Source organism: Hydra vulgaris, chromosome 01, assembly GCF_038396675.1.
Source record: "Hydra vulgaris chromosome 01, alternate assembly HydraT2T_AEP".
Classification (NCBI taxonomy): domain Eukaryota; kingdom Metazoa; phylum Cnidaria; class Hydrozoa; order Anthoathecata; family Hydridae; genus Hydra; species Hydra vulgaris.
The window spans coordinates 21,039,508-21,049,461 of record NC_088920.1 but is presented as its reverse complement, the minus strand read 5'-3'; the positions used below and the strand labels follow the sequence as shown (position 1 = coordinate 21,049,461).

The following is a 9,954-nucleotide window of genomic DNA, read 5'->3' as shown; positions in this document are numbered from 1 at the left end:
CTTTGTTTTATGTTCAAAAATTTATAATATCCTGAAAAACTTTTTGACTCAAGGTGTCTCAAGTTTAAGGGTGGGTGACGTACTAAAAGAGTTATTGTTATTTTTATTATTATTACTATTGATGTTGTTGTTATTTTATTTTATGTTGGTTTAAAAAAGAGAAAAAGATGAACTTTACGATTATTTTTCATTCATTTGGTTTTGAGAAACTTTTAAATAAAAATATGTTATTGCATAAGCTTAAAGAATAATAAAATATTTATGCTGTAAACCATATATTGTTCCATTACGAAGGAAATGAAAAAAAATCTTTTGTTATCAAAGATTTTCGAATGTTAAAACTTGATTTTTCAATAAAAGAATATAAATTCGGAGACTTCAAATATGAAAAAGGGATGAGTAATTGGGCGTTTTGTAACTTCTACAATAGACAAAAACCTTATGCACAAAAAAAAATTCGTTTAAGCTGAATTTGCGCGTATTTTAATTTTATGAAGTATTTTTATTGTATTTAGTTTTTAAATACTAGCATTGGTAAGATATATTTTTCTGACGAGTTTTACAAAATTATGTTTGTAAATTTATAAAACTTTCATTACAAAAAACTTTAAAAACTTTAATTGACATTTGTTTCTGGTAATTCCCGCATTGTTGAATTAAGGTAATATAGAGGACCCATGTGATAAAAAAAAATTTATATAGTTACAAACAAAACTAATAAGTAATAAAACCACGATTAAAACATTTAATATAAGTTCATATTTGAGTTTTGCTTCAAAGATAATTTTTGTAATCGTCATTATAACCTTTTAATTATTTTTTTAATGCTTTATATCATTTTAAAAATAGATTCACATTTGAAAAAAAAAGTTTCAATTTGAGAAGAACAACTTTATTGTTAGTTACACTATTTATAAACAAAACGTAACGTGAATTACTTCCAAATCTAATGGTTTTTTAAAAGCTCTTTAGCGTTTTTTAAAAGCTCTTTAGCAGGGACCCTTTACATTATAACGGTTTAATCCTCTAATTCCCTGTTGTAATTAAAATATCATTTAGCGTATTTTTCATAAATATATCTTAACAGTTTTATTTATTATTATTGCTTCCCAACGATCATGAAGTTATAAACGATCCCTTAATGATTGTTTTTATAAAAAAATATATAATAAAAATAACTATAAAGAATCTAATTTCTTAGTATATTTTAAGAGAAGCAAAACTAAAGAAAATATTAAGTAGCCATTTATGTACAAAATAGGTTTTTGCACTAAGGGGTCATCATTTTGCTTTATTTTTCCCAATACTAAAAACTTTTTGTGCAATATCTTCGGTTAGAAATTTAATATTGAACTAAAAACGATGCTCCAACTTTGGTAGGGTATTTTTGGATACCTTTGTTAGTGATAAGAAAGTCAAAAGGAATAATATTTTTGTTTCTTATTAGATTTTTTTCAACCCAAATCAAAATGAAGTTGGTAATTGCTATATTTTCTCTATTTTGTAACTTTCTGATTGTCAAAGGTAACTTTTTTTTTTAAATGTATATATCATATTTGGTTTTTGATTAAATTTAAACTTTACTACAAAAAAACCTTTATAGAGCTTGTTGGTGAACCTGAATCGAATTGCCAGGATGATTATTTTAAATGTTCTAATTTAAAGTGCATTCCTGTTCATTTTAAATGCGATAACTCTAATGACTGCGGGGATAACAGCGATGAGTCTGATTGCAAAGGTTTGATAAAACTTTATTTTGATATAAAACATGTAACGTGGTTTTTGATTAATTATTATTATTATTATTTTAATTTAAATGTGAACTGATTTGAATCTGCCTGGTTTTTTAAAATGTTTTTACCCTTTCCTTGCTAAACTAATTGAACGCATTATGAACAATTGACTTATAAATATTTAACTGAAAATAAGATTTTATACTGTAATAAATATGGTTTTAAATATCAGCCCTAATTGCTTATTTATATAGGATTATTTTTAACAAAAATTTAACGCAATTCTTAGTGATTAAAAACCTTCACGATAATCTTACTTTTATATTATTTTATTTTTTATTTTTAAATTATTCCGCTGGAAGAGTGTTTGCAAAAATTTATTTTTAAGCTGAAGTTTTGTAGGTACTTATGCTGTTTTATTTTATCACTTATTCCTAATGTAAATACGTTTGAAAACAAAATTGTAACGGGGTTCGGTTATAAAACAAGTCTGTCTCTTCTTCCTGCTCCGGCCAGGGTTTTTTGTTATTGTACTTTCTTTTTTGTAATTTTTAACAAACGGCAAAATGAAAAAAAAAAGAAACTTTTAGAAATTCCCACGGTGCCTTTGGCTGGAATAAAAACAATTGAATTTTAAACAGAAAAAAAGCTTGATTTTCGAGAATGTTTAATTACCTGAAAACTTCTCCTTTATTATTACTCATTATGTTACTGTTATATTGTCCTTGGTAACTTTCATAATTTTAAAATTTTGATGAAAACGCTCACCTTGCTCCTTGCTTACAACTTTAAAATTTTCTGGAAAAATGTGAAGGTGACTGTGAATGAAGTGAACTTAAACATTCATGTTGTACCGAAGTTTTTAATAAGTGATAAGCAGCTTTTCAATCTTACCTTCATATTTTTCAGATTTAGATACAATGCAATGGAACTTTATGGGTCAAAATAATCAGGTTTCAAGCAGAAAAAAAAGACATTTTTCTGTTTTTTTATAATCACAAAATTCCAGGACTGTCTAATTAGAAAGTTTCAATATTTTCTTAATATCAATCCAGAGATTTTTTATAAGATCGAACGCAATAAGATTAAAGCGAAATGAAAAAGTATATAAAAATAACAATTTATGCGAATTAATAAAATAATTTTTAATTTGCATAAAATTACAGAAAGTAATTGTATTTTCACTAGTACAATAAAAATGTTATCGAAAGAGTTTGATTATAAAAAAAAAAAGTGAAAATCTTAAGGTGGTGCTACCCAATTAAAAACATCAAAAGACAACAAAAATTTTTTTTCCAATTTTAACAGTTTGAACACACTGGATCACGAGTACCAGATTTTTCTTCTTTAAAAATTAGTCTTTAAATTAGTATTCAAAGACAAAAAAGTAATTTTAGAATCTTTAGCAACGGCCTTAGCAACCGTGTTTATTTTTATGTTTTAGCCCTCATTTAAAGTCTAGTTCTATAAATATAAGTTCATAAATGACTTATTTTGTGATGCTCTTTGTTTCCACGAAAAGAAAAGTCAAAAACTTAAACAATCTTTTATAAGTCATTAACTTAAACAACCTTTATAAGTCATTAACTTAAACAACCTTTTATAAGTCATTAACTTAAACAACCTTTTGATGTGATTAGTTTTCCAAGCATTTTGATAATTGTTCGTCGTAATATACTTTCAAGTATTTTGGTAATATACTTCTTAAATATCAAGATATTTTTATAGTTTAATAATAATAATGGCAAATAAAATAAAAAAACGACAACAGAATAAAAAAAAGAAAGTTTCAAGGTAAGTTTCACACTAAAAAGGTTGTATCAGAATTTTGTCTAACTGGTGACACGAGTGTTGTAAAGAAAGTTCAAGTCATGAATAAAAATAAACACAAATATTATGATTTAAACAACTTTTTCCTTAAAGTGCATTTTAAACACCTAAAAAAATTTTTGAAAAAAATTTTTGTCTACCTCTTTAAAATTCTTTTGTCAAATTTGTACAAGCAAGCTGAAAATATCAGACAATATTTTGCTGCGTAAAAGATTTTCTTTGTCTTTAAAAGTTAAATGTACTCATTGTAATAACATTGATAGTATTTATACATCTCCTGTAGTAAACAATGAAAAGTGTGGAAATAAACCTCATAGAGTCATCATTTGCCGTCTAATGGAATAGGATGTGGCAGAGAATCAATGATACGCTTTGCAATTGTTATGAACATGCCACCATGCTTTTGCTTCAGAAGAATGACGTTACTTATTTTGTACTAAAAGCAAAAGTAGTTGCTGCAAGTGGCAGTCTGATAAAGTAACTAATTTTAAAACATACAAAAGTAAAGTAAATTTACCAGAAGTTATAATAAGCAGATAAAAACCATAATTTCAAGACTTGTCCAAAGCGGAGCATCTTGAAAAGTGTTTGCATGGCTTGACTCGAAATTGTAACGAGTCATTCAATCAATTAATTTGAAATAGTTGATGTTTTTAAATTGCTAGACATGTTGCCAGGATACTATTTCAATCTTTAGTGTACAGAAATTTGATAAAAATATCAAACTAAAGTCAAGTGGAAGAACTAATGTTATTAATGTTGATAAAATGTTGTTATGACAAAGAGCAAGAGATTGAAGGTGGTCAATCGTATTGACTTGGCCAGTTTTGATGTTTTTAATGATTAATTTTTTTAGTGAACAACTCTTTTTATTTTAAAAGTTGTTTTTCTCAGTTTTCTACATTTCGAATATTTCTAAATGCTAGAACACGAATATCTCTTAACTCTTTTTATTTGAAGTTTTCACAGTTTTATTTATTGATATTGATGAGAGCTGGTAGAAGAACAAATAAAAAATATTTTTTATTTTAGTCTGAATCTGCTATTTTACATACTCTGTTGACCATTTCTTATGTCCGTTGCAGCCTTTATCTGCCCATTTAGTATGGCCTAATATTTTTTAAAAACTTTACTAAGCGTCTAAATATGCTAAAAAGATTTGAAGCTTAAATCTCAAATATTACTCAAGTTATTAACGTTCTTGTAACTGCGCGTTTTTTGCCTTTTTTATGCTGACTCAGCATCTTTTAACATAATTTTATTTTTATTATGTTTTTTATATTCAGCTTGTGAACTACTATCTAAAAAAGTTTTTAATTTAAAAAAAAATATCAAATTTTAAAAAACAAAATATGTTAGGTTGTTCTTCCTTAAATCATATCATGTTGGTTAGCATATACACAATTTTAAAAATTTAATTCGCTATTTTCTTCAAAAATTTAATACAATATCTTCTTTAAAAATTTAATACACTATCTTCTTTAAAAATTTAATACACTATCTTCTTTAAAAATTTTATACACTATCTTCTTTAAAAACTTAATACTCTATTTTCTTTAAAATTCAACACACTATCTTCTTTATAAATTTAATACACTATCTTCTTTGTAAATTTAATACACTATCTTCTTTAAAAATTTAATACACTATCTTTTTTATAAATTTAATACACTATCTTCTTTAAAAATATAATACACTATCTTCTTTATAAATTTTATACAGTATCTTCTTTAAAAAATTTAATACACTATCTTATGTAAAAATTTAATACACTATCTTCTTTAAAATTTAATACACTATCTTCTTTAACAATTTAATACACTATCCTCTGTATAAATTTAATACACTATCGTCTTTAAAAATTCCTTAAAAAAGAGAATAATAAACAGTAAATTAACAATGAAAAATATTTTTATAACTTGTTTGCAAATCTTACGATACTTGTTGCGATACCTACGATACCAAATAACAATATAAAAAAAATTTGAAAAGCACTTTCTTTTTTAAACGGCAAATGAAATTGCATCTTCCTAATTTCTGACATTTAATTATACTTATATATTTAATTATGTTAGTATGTTTGTATGTGTGTGTGTGTTTATGCGTATATGTTAATGTGAGTATGTATGTATGAGTTTTTATTCTTCATTTGTATTGTATTTTTCAGAAAAAATATTTTATTGTAAATTTACTAAAGCCATGTGGGCTTTAAATGTTATTGTGAGGGTCGTCCATAAAGTAATTACGCTTTTTTTTTGCTTACCCATCCCTCTCCCCCTACCTGCACCACATTTTGCGATACGTATTTTTGAGTACCCTCTACCTTCCTAAAAATACATATGCTTTTAACCTACCAACACAACATTTTATGACAACTTTTTTTAATTAAGTGTCTCCATACCTTAATAATTGACCTAGTGCTATCCCCCTTTCCCATCTCCCCCCTCCCCCTTCTATACGTATATCTATACGCCATTTGCAGACTCCTTCATAAAAGTTTCATTGTTATTTTATTATTTAGTTTTATATGAACGGTGAAGTATACATATATATAAAAAAGAAACCCACAAAACGGACAAGTATCAAATTTTTAAAAAAACCAATGTTTTGAAGTTTTCAATACATTCTAATAATAATATATAATATTTCGTTTTATATAATACTTATATATTGAACAAATTTAGTCATTTTCTATTGAGTCATTTTTTTGAATATAATATTTCAATATTGATACAAAAAAGGACTTTCAAAAACGCAAAAGTAATAATTTAGAAAATTTTTTTTAAAACAATGAAGAGAGCTCAGGTTTTTTTTTTTTTTTTTATGTTTTTAAGTCTTATTTGACATTACATTTTTTTTTTTTTTTGATTACTACATTTGCTGCAAAATAAAAATAAAAACTTTAAATTTGTTCTGCTAATCTTTCGACACTTAAAGATTCTAAAGTAAAATACTTTCTGCTAATAATCATACATATGAGTAAAGTGGCAGTAGAAGATAAAAAAGTTAAGTAAACTGAAGAACAATTGTTTAGTAAACTTGAAGATTGTAAAAAACTCTCTCCATTCGACCATGGGCCATGATTGCGTTACTGATCTTTTGGTTATTTCGATTGAAGAACACTTGGTTAAAAAGGTGAGCTACGTTGATGATATCGATGGTAAGGCGGCCAGAAAAGCTCATTTTATTTTTAAACCCCTTATTCACCTTTCTCAAAGATTTTGTTGATCGACTTTTTGTTTATTTGTTTTAAAACAAATATTTTGATTTGTATGTCAGTTTTGATTAATTTATACAGAGAATTAGTAACACAGGAATGAAATGTACTATATCAAAAATTGATAATTTATGCGTTCACAAAATCTAAAGTTTTTTAATTTCTTGGTTTAAAACAAGGGCGCCGTTCTCTACTTTTGACCCAGGGGCCTTTGGCGCTCTAAAAGACCCTGCTAGTTTGCACTAACTTCAGCTTGCACCTATGCAAGTTTTTGCAGCTCTATCGCATTTATTCCAGTTCGCCCGAATGAAGTTCAAAAAACACTTATTGAGCCTCCCGAGTTAAAAATACCCATTTTAAAAAAACCTTTTTGTATATCGTTATTAAGGATATCCTTTTTTTGTTTTTTTTGTTTTTTTATTTCTTCATAATAACTATTACAATAAAATAAATGAAAGAAAAAGTATATAAATAAAAAACTGAAAATTTTGTTGCATATAAATTAAGTACGCGGAGACTTGCAGAAGATGATCTTGTCATCAAGAACCGCGTACAATCATTACGTGTTATAACAATTTTATAATGTGTATAAAATAAATAAGGCAGTCAAATAAAGTTTATAAAACGAATGTTAGAGGTAAAAATTAACGTTTTATATAAATACTTAAAATACAAGACTTGATAGGTATAAAATGTATAGATTAAATTAACATGATACACAAAAATAAAATTAATAAAACAAAGTTTAAATATACAAGTATATAGTCAAATAAATATTTTTTATCTAAGAATTTGTAAAAACATTATAAATAAATCAAAACAACTAAATTTAAAAATATATAAGTATGTTTTCAATAGAGAGAATAAAATGTTTAATTTTCTTTTAAATGCGAAAAAGTTCCAGTCGTGAGAAGAATTAAAATGTTTCAAAACTATATTGTTCCATAAAAACGCCCCTCGAAAAGAAATACAAAACTTGCCTAAATTGGTTTTGAAAACTGGTTGAAAAAGGAAATTATCATTTCTTAAATTTTATTTATTTTTTTCTTTAAAGGAATATAAATTGTGAAAAGAAACCGGAGCAGTACAAGTTTTACATTTAAACATAAAACACAGTACATTAAAAATGTTTAGTTGAAATATATTTAAAATATTGATTTCAATAAAAAGAGGCTTAGGATGTGAAAAACGGTCTTTAAAATCAATAAGACTTGCAGCATGTTTCTGATGAAGAGGTTCTAATTTACTTTTATTAACACTACTTAAGCCGCATTCGCATAGTTTCTGTGGCAATAAAGAGTGGTAGAGTTGAGTTAAAATATCTTTATTTTAACATGCTTCTTGCTTTATATAATATACCTATACTTTTCGATATATTTTTTCCATTTGAGGTTTTCATTAATTGATACTCCTAAGAAGTTTGTACATGTTGCTCTCTTTATTAGAACGCCATCAATAAGAAGAGGAGGAAGCTCGATTGGAAGTAGACGTTTTTTAGAGTTTTTTCAATATTCAAAGAAAGTTTATTTGATTTAAACCATTGAGATACTTTCATTAATTCATTGCCCATACGAGAAAATAGTGTCGTTATGTCGTTTTGAGATAAAAAAAGTTTTTGTCATCAGCAAACATAACTGCCATCAAATTGGTTGCTTCAAAGAGGTCGTATATGCAAATGAGAAAAAAAAGAGGTCCTAGTACATATACTTGAGGAATTCCGCAAGTTATTTCTAATAATTGAGATCGCGATGATTAGTCTTTGTACTAGCTTAAGAAAATTTTCCTTTTTAACGAAATTTTGATCAAATAAATAAAAATAGGTAAAGTCAAAATATTATTTGTTTTAATTTCTTCTTTTGACTTATGACTTGGAAAAAAAATTGTCTACAAAAATAAACATTTCAGAAATAAATAGTAAACGTGATACAAATAATAAACTTTAGTCTTGCGGGACTCCATTATTAACATCATAATAAATTAATTATAATAAATTATTTGTTGCACAAAATAATTTCAATTTTAACTTATTCTTAAAAATGTGAATGTGAAATTTTTTCCTATTGAATGCTACAATTAATTTAAAATTAAAAGATTCCATAATATTTTCGTTTTTTGAAAAGGATTTTAAGGTCAATCATATCAAACGCTTTTGATAAGTCAATAAAAATGCCTAAAGTAAATTTGGACTTTTTTAATTAATCTGTTATAAATTGAGTTATTTTTAGTATAGCGCGCTCAGTAGAGTTATTTTCCTTAAACCCATATTGATTTTTATATAATATAATATTTTGAGACAGATGTTGGAAAATTTAATTATAAAGAATTCTCTCTAAAATTTTAGAAAAAACAGAGAGAACAGAGATAGGACGGTAATTACTGACATACAACAACTCTCCTACTTTAAATATTGGTGTAACTTTTGCTATTTTCAACTGATCAGGAAATATTCCTTGATCAGTTAAACATTTAAAGACTTTATTTAGAACATTTTTTAAGGTTTCATATTGAGTTAATAACGTTTCCGCTAATATCATCATGACCTATTTCATTGTTTGACTTGAGCATTTTAAATGCTTTATCAAACTTATCAAAAGATAATTCAAAAGAATCTTGACAAGACACTAAAGGAAAATTAAAATTATTAATGTTTTTTGTTTCGGTTTGAATATTTTTAGCTAAATTTTTTCCAACTGAAATAAAAAATGTGTTCATTTTATCAGCTATCACTCTCGGATCAAATCATTAATTTTAATGGCATTTGGTAAAGAGTCTATTTTAGATTTCTTACTACCTGGAATTTCTCTTAAAAGTTCCCATGTGTGTTTTGAATTTTGTTTATGTTTTTCTAATAAATTTATGTAATAATTTTTTTTAACATTAATCTTTGGACTTTAAATTTTTTAACATAAGTCTTGTAAATTGTTTTATTTTCGAATGATTTTGCTTTTAAATATTCGATATCCAATTTTTGCTTGATTTTAGAACATTTTATGAAATCTTTCGTAATCCATTGCAATGTTATATATATATATATATATATATATATATATATATATATATATATATATATATATATATATATATATATATATATATATATATATATATATATATAAAATATTTTAAATCAAATTCAAATCAAATCAAATCAAATTAAATGTATTCTGAAATAGA

At 25.3% G+C, this 9,954-nt stretch overlaps 1 long non-coding RNA gene across 1 annotated transcript; it reads left to right on the top strand.

Moving 5' to 3' along the window:
• Positions 1-353: 353 nt before the first annotated feature.
• On the top strand, positions 354-1,738 carry LOC136074819 (uncharacterized). The gene is made up of 3 exons (XR_010635470.1): positions 354-534; positions 1,448-1,524; positions 1,604-1,738. It is a non-coding gene; the product is annotated as an uncharacterized LOC136074819 (long non-coding RNA).
• Positions 1,739-9,954: the final 8,216 nt, after the last annotated feature.